We start from the raw sequence: 17,940 nt of genomic DNA on the forward strand, positions 1-17,940 counted from the left end.
CTGGTTCATTAAATAGCAAAACACTTGGGAAAAGAAAGGGGATAGCATCTCCTTCAGAAGCAGTGCTGGTTTATGGTAACATCAATATTCTTCTCTAGGAACAATCTAACTTCTTTCTTATCTCAACTCTTAGTATAAGGAAAATGGGATCTCTATAGTTGGGATGTGTTATTAAGAAGTTTATAGACCATAGAGAAAAATGATGGCCTTGGTAAGAACTTGGCATGATAAATAAATGGAAGGACAAAACCTCTAGTATGAACCAGGCAAGAAGTTGCAGTGAACCTCTGACAAATAACTGTGATAATAAGGAGCCCCATACTCACGCAGCAAGCTTGGCATAAAAAAAATTTGAAGCATTTGACCTCTATAGTGTTTCCCAACATGAAAAAGCAGTCGCTCCTGTTCCAAAGGACAATCTAAAGATCTTATTTTCTAGCTGAGTCACTTGATGAGTATTATCATCCTACCAAGTTGCATGCCCATAAAAAAAAGACACACAGGAAGGGGAAAAAAATGTAACCGCTCTGCCTCCCGAGTGAATGAAAAGAGCAATCAAACATGCTGTAATTAAACCGAAGATCAAAACAGAAAGAACAAGTCACCAAGTAGCAGTTTTATATCCTGTTCCTAGAAAGATTTCTGGCAGGCATTAAAAACAAACAAACCACGCTCACATTTAAATGACATTGTTATCCTAGGGAAGTACTTTGAAATCTGGATACTCAGCAGCTAGATCATTTTCACACAAATATCGGAGTACCTTTGTATCTCTTATCTGTGCAAATACCTACTAGAAGACTCTCTGCTTGCCTGGACTATTCAGAGCACATGCCACTCTAATATTCAGCAAAGTTAAGATTTTTATCTTGCTGATAAACCCCTCCCAGCCATCCCCACGCAAGGATCCCAGCCCACCACCTCTTTCACTGCTGCCTCCAGATGAATTGTGACCAATGTGGATAGTGCTTTCAACTGGGACCAAAAAGCCTTTTCCACCCCCAGTTCTTCTAGTAAGTTGTGTCACTAGCGTAACAGACCTTGCTACTGACTTCACTGCATTAGTCCTTGCTGCAACTGGGATGTGACCTTAAAATACAGCTCTAATTTTAGCTATGAGATTATTTTCAAATATTTAGACTTTATCATCTGTCAAAACTGTTATTGAGCACCCTTCCCTCTTTTTTTTTTTATTTTACCCTCTTCCATTGCCTGCAAATCAATCTGATTATGCTTGTGCTCTCTAATGCCCACACCACCATCAGTCACCTTCTCACTATACCTGAAACTGAGATTAAAAAAAAAAGTATGCATTGTTATCTGTTGAACTCTTGAAGCTGGAGTTAAAGACCATACTGACCTAAAAAAAACCCCTACACAGAAGTTCAGCTGTTTTTCAGCAGCCCTTTAGCAGTTATGAGATGGTTTAATTTTTCACCTAATAGGATGGTTTAATTTTTCACCTAAATGACAAGTCCTCTGTTTCATTCTCTGGCTATTAAGTTCCTAGCAATGTTGGGGTTTTTTAAGCTAGTATATTAAGCAACAGCAGAAAGGTTAACAAAAGCAAGACTGATGTTAGAATAAAGCATAAAATTTAGGAAGAAAAGCATGCTGTACTGGGCAATGAAAAAGAAATGGAGGTAGAAAAAGAAGAAAGGAAAATTACTTTGAAAACAATGCAGGAAAAAATAGCACACGATCTATTTTAGAAACTGGAAATAGCCCAGGAAAGGAAAGACAGCAAATAAAAGCCCAGTTTACTGCCTCAAAAAATGTACTGAATAAAAAATGGGCTCCATTCCACAAAGTCCGGACACATGAACAGCGAGTGAGAAAAATCAGGCTGTGGCAGCAATGTGCAAACAAGCAGACTGCACTGAAAAACAGGTACTGAAAATGTGAAATTGTAACAGATTGTAATTGTTCACAGTTAAATCACTCGCAGTGACCACACCGTGCATTTCAACTACCTAAGAGCACTTGACTTGCTGATCCTTAATGCATGTGTATGCAAGCACTTGACTCTGAAACTGCTGGGACCACAGCCTATAAAAGCAAAGACACAGCAGTGCAAGTATCTTTCATTCTGGCTAGTAAAAATCAGGAAATAAGATCTTCTAAAACAACTCCGGGATTTTTTTTGCCTGCTGAGGCATCTCAGCCTCCAATATAATTGTCATAATTATCCAGGACTTTTAGACTATGAGCAGAAAAGCCTCATTTCCCTCCTTAGCACTGAACTGAGAGAGTTGGGGTGGTTCAGCCTGGAGAAGAGAAGGCTCCAGGGAGACCTTAGAGCAGCCTTCAGGTACCTAAAGGGGGCCTACAGGAAAGATGGGGAGGGACTCTTTAACAGGGAGTATAGCGATAAGATGACGGGTACTAGCTTTAAACTGAAAGAGGGTAGATTTAGATTAGATGTAAGGAGGAAGTTCTTCACTGTGAGGGTGGCGAGGCACTGGCACAGGTTGCCCAGAGAGGCTGTGGCTGCCCCATCCCTGGCAGTGTTCAAGGCCAGGCTGGATGGGGCTTTGAGCAACCGGGTCTAGTGGAAGGTGTCCCTGCCCATGGCAGGGGGTTGGAACGAGATGGTCTTCAAGGTCCTTTCCAACCCAAACCATTCTGTGATTCTATGATTCTTAGAGTAGGTGTGACAAAGGTGAAAGGTAATCACAAAGATTACGCTTTAGCAGTGGATTCTGGAGTGCTTCACAGCTCCTCAGTGCAAGTATACACCCACACAGCTTCCCGATACACTGGATAAGCCCACTTCGGAAAGATTTTAGTAGCTTTCAGTAGTTTTTTTTCACTGAAAAAAGAGCCAGGCAGGGAAAAGCTACAGTGGATGGCATCAGCATGCCCAGTTCGGGCACTGGAAGCCAGCCTTTGGAGCATGTTGCGGAATACACTTACCCACACCGCATACATCTAACAAGTAAGGTGCCCCGTTTTGACTGTGTTAGGCACCAAGGTGTCTTACAGAAAGCACAAGCAGAGTTAGGAGCCCTAGTAAAAAAAAGGGGGGTTGATGGGTTGATCAGATGGGATTCTTCAGCTCTACAATAGGAAATGCTGAAGTGGCACGTATTCAGAAACGCAACACCTCTCCGGAAAGATCAGTAGCAAAACGAAGATTTACATCCCGATCTCAGTCTGGACTGAGGCATCTGCCGGCTGTTACAATTAATGGAAGTTCACACTTACCGGAGAGGATGCACACAAAAGAAGTTGAGATGGCAATGTTTACCTTTTCATCTAACACTAAGTAGTTACACAGCCATTCAAGAAATGGTAAAATTTAATTCGTTCACTCTCAGAAGGTTCAAAATTATAACTCCCACTCCTAGGAAGGCAGCCCAGCCACAAGGCAGACAGTGAGAAATGCAAGATGCAAGGGCCCAAATAAAGGGGAAGAAAAGCGTGAGTCTAATTCCTGTGAAAAAGGAGCCTGGGCTTTAGTCCCTACTCCTAGCTCCCAAAATTTTTTAGGTATTTTGCCATTAAAAGCTAGGAAAGGGCAGCAGCATAGCAGTAGGATTCATCTAAACAAATGTAGATATTTACATCTGAGCTAGTTCCATATAATCCATTTATAACCCCTGGAGAGAATAACACTTTTAGGAAGACTCAACTCATCCTAAAGTAAACATCTAAGCTCTGCTAAATACATTTGGTGAGATTCATTCTGTTGTAGAGCATCTGGCAAGTTTTTCCAGTGAAAATTAATGTATGTAAGGTCTTGGGGGAAACTCTTGGGAATACAGGAGTGTTACCAGGTACTGGGGAGTACATCTCATTCTTAAACCATTCCCTAAGCTCTTACGCTCCCCATTAAGACACAGGATTGCCATTGCAGATCTGACCTTAGTTCATAAGGTTTGTCCATGCACAGACATTCCTTGCAGACAAAATCAATTCTTTAAGCGTGTGAAAGAGCATATATCCCGTTATATTAAACTAAAGTATCCTCAGTGCAGTGAAATAAGTGAAAATCAAGATTAAACATACGAACATAGAGTTGCATACATCAGTAGTTAAGAAGGCTTCAGCTTCATTTAGCTTTATTCACATAACAAATGTAACAAGCTTCTTTTAATGTGTTCTGTTAGAGGATAAGTTGAATGCAAGTCCTTTTTTATTATATGAAAACAAGGACAAAATTAAATGCTTTTTAATTCCTTACTTTGTTTAGTTACTAGAAACACCACTCTGGTGTGAATTTTGCTAAATGTCTCAGGTACTGTCCGAGAGTTTTCTTCAGCATTAACAGAAGAAGGATGTTGATTACACTATAAAATCACTTTCTCCCACATCTCTTATTTGCATAAAAAGGCAATATTAAAAAATTCAGAGCAGATAGAATAAAAATCACTTTTCTAAAATAAGTTTTGTTACCAAGGTTAGAGATTATCATTCCTCAGTCTTCAGTGGGGGAAAAAAAAACAAAACAAAGATTTATCCTTTTTCATATATCAGATGAGATCTACTACAAAGATATTTCTGCCCTTTTTTGGGGTTCAACTTTAAAAATAGCATGTTTTTTCTCTAATCACTAGTCATCCAACCTGCACTTCAAATAAGTCTCATTTATACTCTGGGATTCACCATTTCATCTTTCATTTACCAACAACTTTACTAGACAGTATCAACAGGTGAATGTTTCTTGGCAGTTTCTCTGTAACTGTCAAATATTACAGACACCTTTTCTTGAAAACCTAGTTTGGCAAACTTAGGTCTCCCAATTAAAAAAAAAAATTGTAGTTTACTGGACCTTAAAGAAGTACAAGAACATAACCATGCTACAAAGACATACATTTTATATTTTGCAAAACATTCAGCAGTGACTAATTTCTGTAGAAAAAGTAAGTACTACTCAGTAAGCATTCGGCATTTTACAAACAGCAGCATTATGTGAGCACGAGTTTTCTTTAAGGATCAACATAAGCAAACTTTGAAGGTGAAGCCAACACGAGTCATTCTGCAATGCAGAACACACTTCCCTGTCAGTTGGAAGTAAGTAACTGCACTTTTGTTCTGCTCTACAGTAACATCAGTTCATTAATTTATCAGCAGTGCACAAGAAAATTTAAAATATTTTACAGAAATACCAGAGATCCAGAAAAACATGCACCACATTTCAGAGACTTCGGCAACACAGTCATGAGAGCAACGTTTCCAGCAGCTGACGAAGAATCCTGTGAAAGGCGGCAGTCACACAGCTGGATGAAAGTAATTCTACAGCTGAATTCACAATCACAAACCCAAAATTTTACAAGTTTAATCCAATTAGCACAGAATTTGAGGCTTCTTTTAAATGGTTTCACAACTAGTAGCAACTTTTTCTCCATTATTTTCAAAGAAACCAAGGAAGCAAGTGAGAATAGAAATTTAAGAAGCACAACCATCCAAGACGATTACCTGACAAAGTCCTAGTAGTAAATAAAAACACAGTGTGGTTATTGACTGACCTTCTTAAGCTTGGGTCTAAAATAAAGACTTACTTAGACTTAAAGAAAAAGGAAACCGCTTATGTCCTCTTGCAAGCTGATATCTGAATCTCATACAAAGTGAGGATTCACAGAAGTTTCATTCCTTGAAACATGCAACTCAAGTATAAAATTCTATGAGCAAACTCATGTTTTGACCTGCTAACAGTATTAAATTATCTACCCCCGTTAACGTAATTCTTTTAATTGCAAGAAACGGTTATAACTTTGGGGCTGTTGCAGCTTCACAGGGGTAGCCAAGACTGTTAGCTTTGGGGTCGCCATCATCTCCTGTCCATCTAGGCAGACTCAAAGCCACAGACCAGTTTGCCAGACTGCCAGCGCCGTTACCTCTCTGTAACTCAGGCCCGGTTGCCGCCAGCCACCTTTTACACAACTTTTTAATCTGAGCTAGAAAGAAAGATGAGTGTAACAGCCTGAAGGGATGATGAGTTTCTAGCAACCATTTGCATATTACCATCACTTAAAACTCATGTTTGAGATACAAACCCTCCAACCTAAACAACCATGCGTAGATGCTATCAGGATGGGGGAAGAGCCTGGCAGCTCGCGATGCAGGCAGAAGGAAAAGTGCCACCTGAATCTTCCCACCCAACCGGCTTCCCGAAAACGCAACAGTACCTGAAAAACATAAAACTTGTGACATCAGGAGATCCTTCCCCTCCTGTACAGCACAAAACAGGTAGAAAGAAGGGAGAAGAAACCTTGGCAGTAGAAACTGTGTGTTTGTGCATAGCATTTGGAAGAAAATGATGAGTCACAGTGTGTATAATCCAGCACTCGGTTTGACAGTGACCACCATCTGCTGTTTCAGAACACGGGTAATGAAAACTCACAGCACACATATGAAATTACCTGCCCCTAGGTTATCTTTAAATCCTCTTTTTAGTTAGAGCCTGGCTTAACTTAGAAGCAAGAAACTTCATGCTCTTACTTTTATTTTTAAATATTTTCACTACAACTCAATATTCATTAGTGCCTAAATCTTTTTGAGCTCTGGCCTCAGTAATAATTTGCAGCAATCAATTGTAATTACAGAACATGTGAAAGGCATTTAAATCTGAATTACTTTTAAATTTCATTCAATACACCATTTTTCTGGTTTTACAATATAAAAGGAATGCAAACCTCTAGGAGCCTTGCTTTGTATACTTTTAAAAATCTCCTCTGAAGTTAATAGTACCCTTTTTCCAGAAACTTTCATACAGTCCTCCTTAGTCTCTGATCTGTCTCCATTATCTTTCAAGATGGAGCTGCCACAGCTGAGCACTAAAATCAAGATGAAGGCAAACAAGCAATGAACAAAATTAGAGGTAGATACACATACCCAAAATAAAATATCCCCCAAGTTCTACGTATGATTCTCAGCCCATTGTTCATGCTATCTGGTATTTTGTTAATTTTTAAACTCCAGCTCCATGTTAAAAGGGGTGCTTTCCTCTGACCTATCGGAATACTACCTAGAATATTTTGTTGAGCTAACAGCTCATTTTAAATATTCTCGGATGTATTTGTCATGAATGTTTTCCCTTCTAATGCATACTTGTAACTCCGTTTCATTCGCAGTTTTGTTGCGCATTCAGAATACTGTTTTATCCACAGCAGTATTTCCCCTTAGGCCAGGTTAACTATCTTTCACCTTGATCTTTTTTAAAACAACTCATCTCCTTCCTGCTTTCTGGGCAAATAAGATTAATTGCCCATGCCATTAAAAAAAAAAATAATTCAGAATTCTACTTTATTTATACCACAGTGACAAAAAAAAAAAACAAACCTCTTTTTCTAACCACCTTCCTGTTGGTTCATCAGTTTAAGGTTTATGATGATGCTTTCCCTCTCAACCAATGACCATTTTGGATGCTGACTCACAGTTCAGTGGTTGACTTAGCTGGAATGGTTGAGTGATGCATTCCTCGATGTTCTCTAACCCTCTGCCAGGGAGGGTTATCAGAGATAAACAGAAAGCAAATCCACTCCTCAGCTAGTCCTAACTTAAAATCGACAGCATGAACACAGACCACTGGCAACATCAGTTTGCATTAACACATTGGGCTGTAGACTGCAATGGCTCACCTGATTCCTCCTGCCACAAAGAATAATGTCAAAGAAAGGGCTGGGCATGAGAGTTACTATTTTGGTCATATCAGGTAAGGTTGCTGTGGAACACAAGTCAACCACTTTAATCAGTAACCTCCTTCAAAGACTCTGCATCTATATGTAAGTATGTCAAGCATGATCCATCTATCTATGCTTCAAAAGAACTATCCATGCTTTCAAAAGAAAACAGCAGAATATTTTTCTTTGGGGAATAACTAATACAACTATCAGAACTATGAAATTCCAATTTCATAAGGTTTATCAAAACCAGATGTAAAAGCTCCTTGCTTTTGATTCCCTAAATCTTTGTTAGACTCTTTAAAATGTGCTAGACACACTGTTTTCCACTACTGTACTCCAATACGAGTTTGTATATTTTTACCAGCTGTATTTTCAAACTTTTTCAGAAAGCCAAATGAGTACCTAATCCTGGCACTCAGCATGCTTTCACATTATTAGCGTGTTCCAGTACATCATTTCCTAACATGTCAGTTTTATCATATTTCATCTTTATTACCAGAAAGGCAGCATAACTAGAATAAACATATCACAAATTAGCCTAATAATGACACCTTATGCAAAGAAGTTATTTAAGTTCTCAGCAATATACTTATTTTAATCATTGTATTGTAGCTGATGATTTTAGACACCCACGTTTCCTAGATTTTTTTTTCTTTTTATGCAAGACACTTCTCTGTCCACACGCTCTCCAAATCCACCGTGGGTTTTTTAGCTTCCTTCTTTCTACTGCCAGCTACGAGTACGTTCTCCTCCTGGACTTCACCAGGGTTAGATTTCCACCTTTCAAACAATTTCTACTTGGCATAAAAACTTGGACATTTAGCCCTTACACTTACCTTCACCATCCTACTCCCGTTTGTCAGATGAACACGCATTCAGAAACCTCTACTAGCTTTGCAAGCATGCTCCATCTATGACATAGCATTTTTATTCCTTGACTTACAACTAGTCCTTCTGGTCTCCCTTCTTATAAACGTTAGGTCTTCCAAACGCTCCGTTGTTATCGTATCAATTTTTCTTACCTGCTGCTAACCTTTGTTAACCTTCATACAGATTGCTAAAGTGTTATTTAGGAGGTCAGCTAGTACTGTCTGTTACAGAATTTGTCTAAGCTTAAATATACCTTTCAAGGGACAGTTTTGCCACTTACTGGAAGTATCTTTTGCAAAGCAGGGCATTCACGTGGCCACTTTAGGCCAGCTTAAGCTAGTTCCCTTTCAACTACCACCTCCAAGCAATACTGGCTTTTTTTTTTTTTGAGCATTTTTGTTGTTGTTGCATCCTGCCATGCAGCTCTCCACCTTGGATGCTTTCTTGCAACGTATTGTTGATAACTACAAGAACGCCACACTGCAGGTTCTGGGATCAAACTAAAATTTCCACACTTCTATCGTCCACTAATTAATATGGCTTTTGTGAACCATTGCAGTTTGCTCTCAGGAGGAAACCATTATAATCCTGGTAGTCATTAATACTAAAAGGCAATGAACGTGCCCTTGCACTTCTGCTACTAGAGAGCTAAAGATGAGTTGGAAAATAGCCAAGGCAGTACCTGAGGGACACTGAGTGGAGTAGGAAATCAAATGATTACTTGCACACAAACTTTAACAACCAACTTCACTCAGCACACTACTGGGTTCAGGACTTTGCCAACCAGAACTGACTGTTAGGACAGAAAAACGGTACAGCCTAAGACAACCAAAAAAGTTGCAGAGCTTCATGCTGATAAACACCATTTTCTTGGAAAAGGGGATTTGCAAGGCTGGAACTGGTGAGGTATGACTTGCTTGTTATAATATTCTTCAAATATCAATCACACCTGCGAGTTCAAGGGTAAGCAGCGCTTTTCTCCAAGGTACCACAAGATCTAAATGATCATAATAGAAAGAAATCGAATACTAAAGCACAGCTGCTGAAACACAGGAATCTTTAGAAATAGACCTTCCCTCACTTTGAGAAATGTTTGTTTTCCCCAGACCATTACAAACATCAACAGAGTCACAATTTCTACTGTAGTTCTGAGAAATTCTCTGCTGCTCAAGCTTTAAGAGCTTTGTTTGGCTCTTGGGGAAGAGAAATAACAGTATCAGGCTGATGGCAAACTGCATATACAAGAGACTGACAAATGCTAGAGGCTACTAAGAAATACTTGTTAATGCTAAAATGTTTGTCAAGGTTTGTAGAACAACTGAAGCAAAGGAGAGTTCATTGATTTGGGGAGAAGTGGGGAGAGGAGAAAGGGTAATGAAATAGGATGGATAGATCATCTTAGTGTTACGAACAGCCACAGACCTTGCTATTCCACAACTGCAACAAACTATGCTTACTGCAAGGCTGGAGGAAACAAAAAAAAATATACGCACCTTTTGTACAAGTTTTATTATTTCTCAATGATTTTAACATTTGGAACCAACCAGACAATTTTATTGAAGCCCACAGCCAAAGCCATTGATGCATTATTCTGCCCCAGCACTGGTGCCGAAGCAGGGAACGAGGGGAGAGCCTGCAGCACAAGGGGAGCGTGCTCCACACTGCTGCAGCCTGGGCAGGCAGCCTGGCAGCTTCCCTGCCATGGGATGGGCGATCTCTGCAGTGCACCGTGCAGTCCCGGTGCAGACAGTCTGCATCAGGAGATACTCCTGGAATGCAACTTCAGCGCTCTCGCCAGCCGTACATCTGCGTTTCCTCCCAGAGGAGCACAACAGAGGTTGCCCTGTGAGGACACCAGAGGACACTTGTCCCAGCTATGGCAGATAAACATGAAGTCCTGAGTATCTCCAACTCCAACTGCCATTAACCTAGAGGAACGCAGCTGTACCGCTAAGAAACATTATACAGCCCAGAGAGAGATCTTGATGTTAAAATGGATACTTTCAAAGAACTGCAAGACAACTGGCTTTGAGGCAGCAGTGAGCACATAGCCACAATATTCTTCAGCAGCAAATTTATTCACCATCTTCCCATCAACTGCCCCTTCCTGTGAGTTCAGTCCTTCGGTAGCTCCTGTCCTGTCCTTCACCCCACACGAAGTCTTTCTGCCATTGTCTTCTTCCTCCAGTAGGATAATATTACCAAGTCACTAAGTAGGTTCTCTCCCTCCCCCCCCCAAATCTACCAGGTTTCTGCCTGAGGGATGCAGTCTATCAGCTACTGAAGAGCACAGAAACACCACTAATAGTTACTTTGTTTTACTCTTCATATCAACAATACTATGAGTTTTCCAGAAGTTCCCATGAGCTTCTCAGTTTAGTACAGGCCATAAACAAGCTAATCTAAATGTCAGCTTTGGGATGGGCTCAGAAGCATGTGTACCAGGCAGCGGGCACCAATAACTGCACACATCTATCCGCTAACTGTTCTTACATGAGACAACACCAGCTTGAAATAATCCCAAACAAGAGGAAAAAAAGCTGCATCCATAGCTGGTGTAGGAAGCCACTGAGCTACAAACATGGATGCAGGGAGACTATTCTGAGAAACCCTTACAGCTTCTGCAGACCTCTGAAGTTGGCCAGGGCCAAGGACAAGGTACAGTGCTGATGGATTGCTGGACAAAACGTAACTTCCAGCTTACATGTGATGGTGTCATACACAACTCACTTTGATGTTTGTAAAGTCCTCCGATACAAATATACCACAATACAGCTTCTTTCAGTAAACATCATCTCACACTGGCCAGAAAATTTTCCACCAGCAACCCCAGATCTTACAGACTTGTCCTGAAATAAGCCTTAAGACCATGACTTGAAAGTAATGTCAAAAGTTTTTCCTCCCATTCTGTACATCCAAGGTGTGCTGGAATTCAACAAAGCCACCTACCAAAAGCATACCACCCTTCCTCGATGGTGGCACATGGTCCAAGAGAACCTGCATAATCCCTAGGATGGCTGAACTTTGGCAGGGGGCCTTGGATGTCCTTCCACAGCTCATTTGTGCCTGGAGAGCAGCATCCTGAGTTCTTTTTTCCCATTCCACATGGCATTCTGTCATCTCTTTCAGATGGGCAGTGTTACTGGAAAGAGACCGAATGGCTTGTCTCCCCAGAAGTCCAGTGTTTTCCTGTCTTCTACATAGGATCAGAAGATGATGTGGAGTCTAGTTAAAACTGGCATTGCCAGCCTAAATACGAGAGCACGCTCAGGTGAGCTGACGTGCCAGCTCAATACACATAAAAATACGGAATCTCACCATGGAAAAAATAACAAAATAGGAATAGTTAAAACAAAGATATGCATCCATACTCTATTATGAGATAATTAATTCCAAGGTAAACTTAATTCACTTCTTAAATGAACAACTGGAAAGCACATGTGGATAAGGCATACTGACCTTAAAGTCATATTGATCTAAAGTGACTGAAGTGTAGACAAGAGGAGTTTATTCTGCATTAGAGACTTATTTGCCATGAAGTTGGTACAAGAATGATTACCCCTGCTACTTACTTTCTCTAGAATTTAACCCTGTTATGCTGTTTGAGAATTTCAGCTCCAAGCCACTGGAGTCTACCTTCAACAAATCAGTTCATTTGATGGTTAGGAACATTAGAGGTGTAGAACTTCCATCATACTCAAAAATGAAACAAGCACAGAAGTAATACACCACATTCTAAAGTTTACTAGATACACTTTTATTCTCCAACAGTTTGTTGCTAAGTTAAAAATACTGCATTTTACTAACAGGTGTTAGATTAATGGCTTTGACATAAATGTTTTGGTTCAGTCCCTAGGTGCAGCAAGAAAGCAATGATCTACTTATATTCCACATATACGCAATAAGTTCAACCTGCATTCAGGTGATAACTACTTGACTGATTCAGAACAGCAGTTAAATTTCTTACTCATAAAGGAAAGGGTGTGAAAAGATACAAACACTCAGACCTGCAGAGCAGATGAAAAGCATTACCTCTGACTAGCTGATACAGCTTTATGGCAGAAGCAAGCTTGTAATATCGATATAGCCACACACTTAATATGTTTAATGAAGGAGATTCAGCAATATATAGTGTGTGAATAAACTCCACCCATCCAGCATTACAGACACTACCAACAGTAGATGTCAGAACTTGTTTGTTTACATAAGAGGACACCACATGAATGAATCTTTCTGCATTGAAACCAGTTAATAAATCTCAAGTACAGTATCAACTATTAAACTTTAAGTGAAATAATGTTTGACAGTACTTCCATATCACATTTATCGCCTACTTTTAATACTGACCAGTCTACTGTGGATATTGCATGTTACTGCAATGTATCATGACTTTACCTAAGAGTCACGTCAAAACCCGTAACTTCTGATCAATAGTACACAAACATGCTTGATATCAAACATTAAATACAAGAAAGATCAATCACATTAACAGAACACTGTTTCACTACCATCTTCATCAGGAACACACCTAATCTTGAGCTTAAAAGTCTGTCAAACTCCTTGTCATTAGATATGGTTGGCTTTTGCTTGCTATATTAAACAGCTACAAAGCTTCAGTTATATTTCTCCCATATAGATATTCAGCAGCAGTTTAAGTCAACATTAATTGTTAATTTCTTCAGAGAATGGTAAGAGCCCTTAATGCTGTAAAGCTTTCCAGAGGCATTGCAATGACAATAAAAAAACCTGACATAACCCACTGAAACAAATTACTTCAGCATCCAAATTCATTTGAAAAGGGAAAAGATGTTAGGTGTCTAGAAGATACAGAAAAAATACAACAGCTTGTAAAACATAACTTACTGCTTTGAAGCATGGTAGCTCCAAAGACTTTTTTTTTTTTTTTCCAGTTCTACAAGGTAGTATCGGGTATTAAAAGAAAGAGAAGAAATTAAAATAGAGATTAGAAAATAGAAGAAAGAAATTAAAAAAACTATAAATGGCTTGCACAGATTTTCACAAGCTACCTGTCATTAACCTCAGTTCTCATTATAAGAACAGAAAAGGGGAAGGGGAGAAAAGATTTACAAAAACAGACCTACTACCAGGCATGTGCATCTCATCACATCTTTCTTTACACCACTTAAACCCGAGCCAACATGTGAAGAGTGTTTTTATTATCAAACTCCAAACAAACACAGCACATTCATACTGCAATAAAGCAACAAACTTCTAGGCTGGGTCAGTCTGTCAGGGTGATTGTCAAGAGTCAAAGGAGATAAAGAAGTCTGAGCTGTGGGGAGGATACAGAAGAGTGCCTCAAGACTAGAAATCCACACACCAAAACACACTTGCTGTTTTCAAGACCGCCTTTAGCATGATCATTACCAGCAAGATTCCAATGCAAGTTTGCTATTTTGCTGAAAGAATATGAAAAGCATGCATACTTGTTACCATTTCAATCAAGAACAAATCAAACCCCATACTGCTAAGAAAAGCCTGCAAAAATTGATGAGCTATCACAGCCTAAAACACTTCGGAAGATGCCATTCACCTCCGGGAGAGGTTCCCCCATTCACACACTAGGGAACCTGGCAAACCAGCAAGCATTTTGCGTAGTCATGTGTAAAATTAGATCTCTGTTGTGCAAGCTAACATTCTACTAATATTTTCATTCACAAGAGACCAAGTGCTTAATTAACATTTATACCGATTCTCAAGCTATTTACTGACACAAAGGAGGTGGTGATTTGATATCATGGTTCCTTAAACACAGCCCTAAATACAGATATAGTTCTCACTCCCCTCTATCACATATTTACTATTTAAATTTGCAACTGTTCTTCTGTTGCAAGTAAAACTCTTAGTAAAAAAAGAGAGTGTACGTTTGTTAGAACAAGGAGAACAAGCATTGGCTTCCTGTGATGATTTGTTCCAGTTTGCACAGTTTTGCCTCTGGAAGCTAGCAGAGGCAAGAGATACAGTACTGCAGCACACTGTAGAATGATCTGTACTATTACCTTAGTTTTGCATCTAAAAGTACAGTAATATGGGGGTAACAACATCTCCCAGCCCTCAGAAGTTCCGATTAAAATCATATATTGGGTTGCTTTTTAATAAATCCTACAAGAAACAATTTACTTTTTGAGGCATATCAACTAGCAAATTTTGTGAGTTAACACTGTCACCATCTTGACAGACACTCGACTTTACTCTTTCCAAAGAAGTTTAAGATTGTCATAATTGCGACCCAAGTCACAACATTTTATGTAAAGCAAGGATAACCATTCTCAAAGGGAAGATAATTATTCTTCATAAAATAAAATCTTCACCAGATAACCACAGGTCTCATTACTTTGAATAGTTGCAACTTTCAAATAAACCACCAGCAGGAAAAGTTAAGCTATTTTATTGTACAACCTTCCTAAGAAGCAGACTATTTCCACAGCTACCAGTTTATGCCACCATTCAGTAGCGATGGGCAAAATCAACACCACACATTCTTATTTTCCTGTTCAAGCACCGTTTACATTACCCACCAGATCCCAAAGAACATTTTAGATTGGTTTGTGCATTTTAAGACAAGACCATACCTGTGTACACACAGTTAAAACATCTAACCCGCTACTAGTGTAAGTTAATTTGATATCGTAACTAGTCAGACTACTATGGAAAACTATTCATACTTGAGCACTGCTGTCATTACTACTTGTCTTGAAATTCTCAGGCAGGAGAGGTAATATGGCTCAAAAGTTCAAGCACTGTCTGAGCATTAACAAAAATCTAAAATCCCTCTAAGAAATATTTGATAGCTTCCTAGCTGTCAACATTTGCTCAGCATCACACAGCATCCCTCCCTTCCTGTAAGGGAAGGTTATACATTGTTTCCTTCATAATGAACAAGGTTCTAATTATTAACAGGATAGAAAATGACTGTTCTACAACTATGCAACAACATTCAAACTTGAGCTCCTAGTTCTCCTTGAGGGTCCTAATATAAAGAAAATAACTTCCATGGCATCTTCCAAGAGTAACCCTTCACACAAGACAATATAGGCCACGTTTAAAAATAAAATAACCACTCCAAAAAACACTTTTGAAACTGCTGAGCATCAAAACAATGTTAAAGGTAATCAACAAAACCACCAAACTACCAATTCCCTTCCTTGATTGCAAAATTAATATGGAGAGGAGTTCCAACGAGCCATTACCTGGCAGTTGAGATTTATAACTTGGTCCAGATTCTAAGTAGTTCAGAAAAAAAACACTCTGAGCTTTTGTAGCTATTTGCTTAGATTTTATTATGTATTACTGTGAATGCAAATCCACTGTCAAGCAATGCTGGTGTCAAAAGTGAAACTAACTGTATATAACTGAAATCAAAATCCCTTTTGCTATCCAAGGAAACAACACAGTTGGTAAATAACAGATGTGCAGAAAAAAAAAGGACCATTTCAGTTTTCAATCCATGTTTAGCAACTTTATGACTTGTACCCTTAAAAGCACCACTTTGGGGACTAACTGAAGTAAAAATCACATAGAGAAATCTAGTCACTGCAACCGTTTATCCAAAAGCATAAAATAGATCAGCTAACAGCTACCGGCACCAGAAACCAAGCCCAGCGAGTTGGTTGTATCAAAGGAAAAGAAAACCCCCGTCGCACAAGTTATCACACAAAGCGTGAAGAATCACCCAAGTTTGTTTTTCATACCTCCACACTTTCTTAGAGATGAGAAAACGCAAGCAAATATATCATCTACACCAAACACAAGCAAAAAACCCCAAGTAATTTAGAGATTACATATTCAGGAGATAAAACTGCTCCCATCTGGGGGGACTGTTCTAAAGCAGTGAGAATAACCTGCCCCCTGCCAAACAGGAAGGGCAATACAGAAAAAAAAAAGTTCAAAAATTTGGCACATATCAAATCAACCCATAACACAAACTCCATAATGCAAGTCATTTGAAAGCTTTTCTAAAAAGGGCTATGCAGTAATCATTGTCCTATTGACAAACACCCCCCGCCCCCCATTATGCAATTAAAGTCATTGGAATATTTTTTTTTTTAATCAAATGCATATATTTAAAACACAGGTCACTCTCTCAACCTTTTATTTTAATTTATTCTGCAGTTCACACAAGAAAATTACTCTTACACACCCACTTGTGTCACACAGTAAAAGCATTACTTTTCTTTACAGCCATCACTTTAAAAGGAGTATTTTCACTAAAAATTCAAGCTTTTAAGTATGCTGGTGGTTTTTATGAATAAGTCTTGCAAAAGTTTAACAAAACAATGCTTTTTCTAACGAGTCCTTTATATAACATAAAAGGCACAGGAGTGCTGAGGAACTAAATATAAATACCTATTTTCATTAAAGTTACCCCTGTTTTTAGAAGTCAGCAGATCTCACCTGTCTTCTTCATATTGATTAGGCACCAGTCAACATGAGGAGACAATACACTCATCTTATTTCATTATATTTCAGCAGTGACTGTTGTGAACTCACAGATAGGATGTCTGCACTTTGCAAAAAGCAACTTCCTTTACATGAGGAAGTACCTCCACGCCGGTTTAATCCACCCCCCCACACACATACAGGGTGGGTTTGCTGGGGAAGGAGGTGAGAGCGAGTGTCTTTTGGGGGAAAAAGCAGGGGCTGTTGGACCAAAAGCAGCCCTGAGCTGAGCTTCTCCAGCAGCAGGAAGTTTCTATGGGGCCTTGCCGAGCATGCGCCGTGAGCTCCACGGTCTCCCTATGTGGCAAGAGTGCAGAGGCAACAACCAAACCAATAACAGAGACAAGAGACCAAGAGCAACAAGCACCTTCCCCTCTATATTCTTACCACCGCCCCCACACAGCCCTCCCCAGGCTGCTCGCTTGGCCTGGGCCCTCCCACATCCATTGCACGGAGCAGGAATTAGAGGGTCTGGCAACCAAATCTGCTACTGGAGAGAGGAGAGGAGAGAGGAGGAGCAGCTTGAAAGAAAACAGTGGAGTGCATAACCCATCCCTCCACCTCGCACAGCTCAGGTGGGGGGGGGGAAGAGAAGAAGCAAGCAGCGAGCTTATCCCCCCCCACCAACAAGAGGGGACGAGAGGGAGGAGAAGGGAGGGATGGAGGTGGCACACAATGGCTGTCTGTGTGTGTGGGGAGGAGATGGCCTACAACGGCAGCCGTGGGGAGGGCTCAGGGCTTCTCTGTGCCCCCCCCACTCCTCCCCCCACATACAGAGAGAGGAAAGGAGAGGGGGTGAAAGAGGATCAGGACATTGCCTTGTGTGTGCATGTCCCTTTTTTGTTTCAGGGGAGATGTAAAAACGGACACATACATGGCGAGGGGGGGTGGGGGGGGTGGGCAGCGAAGCGACCCCCAAGCTGGGGGGAGGGGAGGAGATAGAAGAGACCCGCTGCCAGCGCCAGGCTGAACAAAAATAGTT

At 40.1% G+C, this 17,940-nt stretch overlaps 1 protein-coding gene across 2 annotated transcripts in view; it reads right to left on the reverse strand.

Moving 5' to 3' along the window:
* The window catches only part of RSF1 (remodeling and spacing factor 1), a 63,002-nt gene that overhangs the window by 44,376 nt on the left and 686 nt on the right, over positions 1–17,940 (reverse strand). The gene's annotated exons all lie outside the window — the stretch shown is intronic.

The sequence above is a fragment of the Harpia harpyja genome, chromosome 17 (genome assembly GCF_026419915.1).
Source record: "Harpia harpyja isolate bHarHar1 chromosome 17, bHarHar1 primary haplotype, whole genome shotgun sequence".
Taxonomy (NCBI): Eukaryota; Metazoa; Chordata; class Aves; order Accipitriformes; family Accipitridae; genus Harpia; species Harpia harpyja.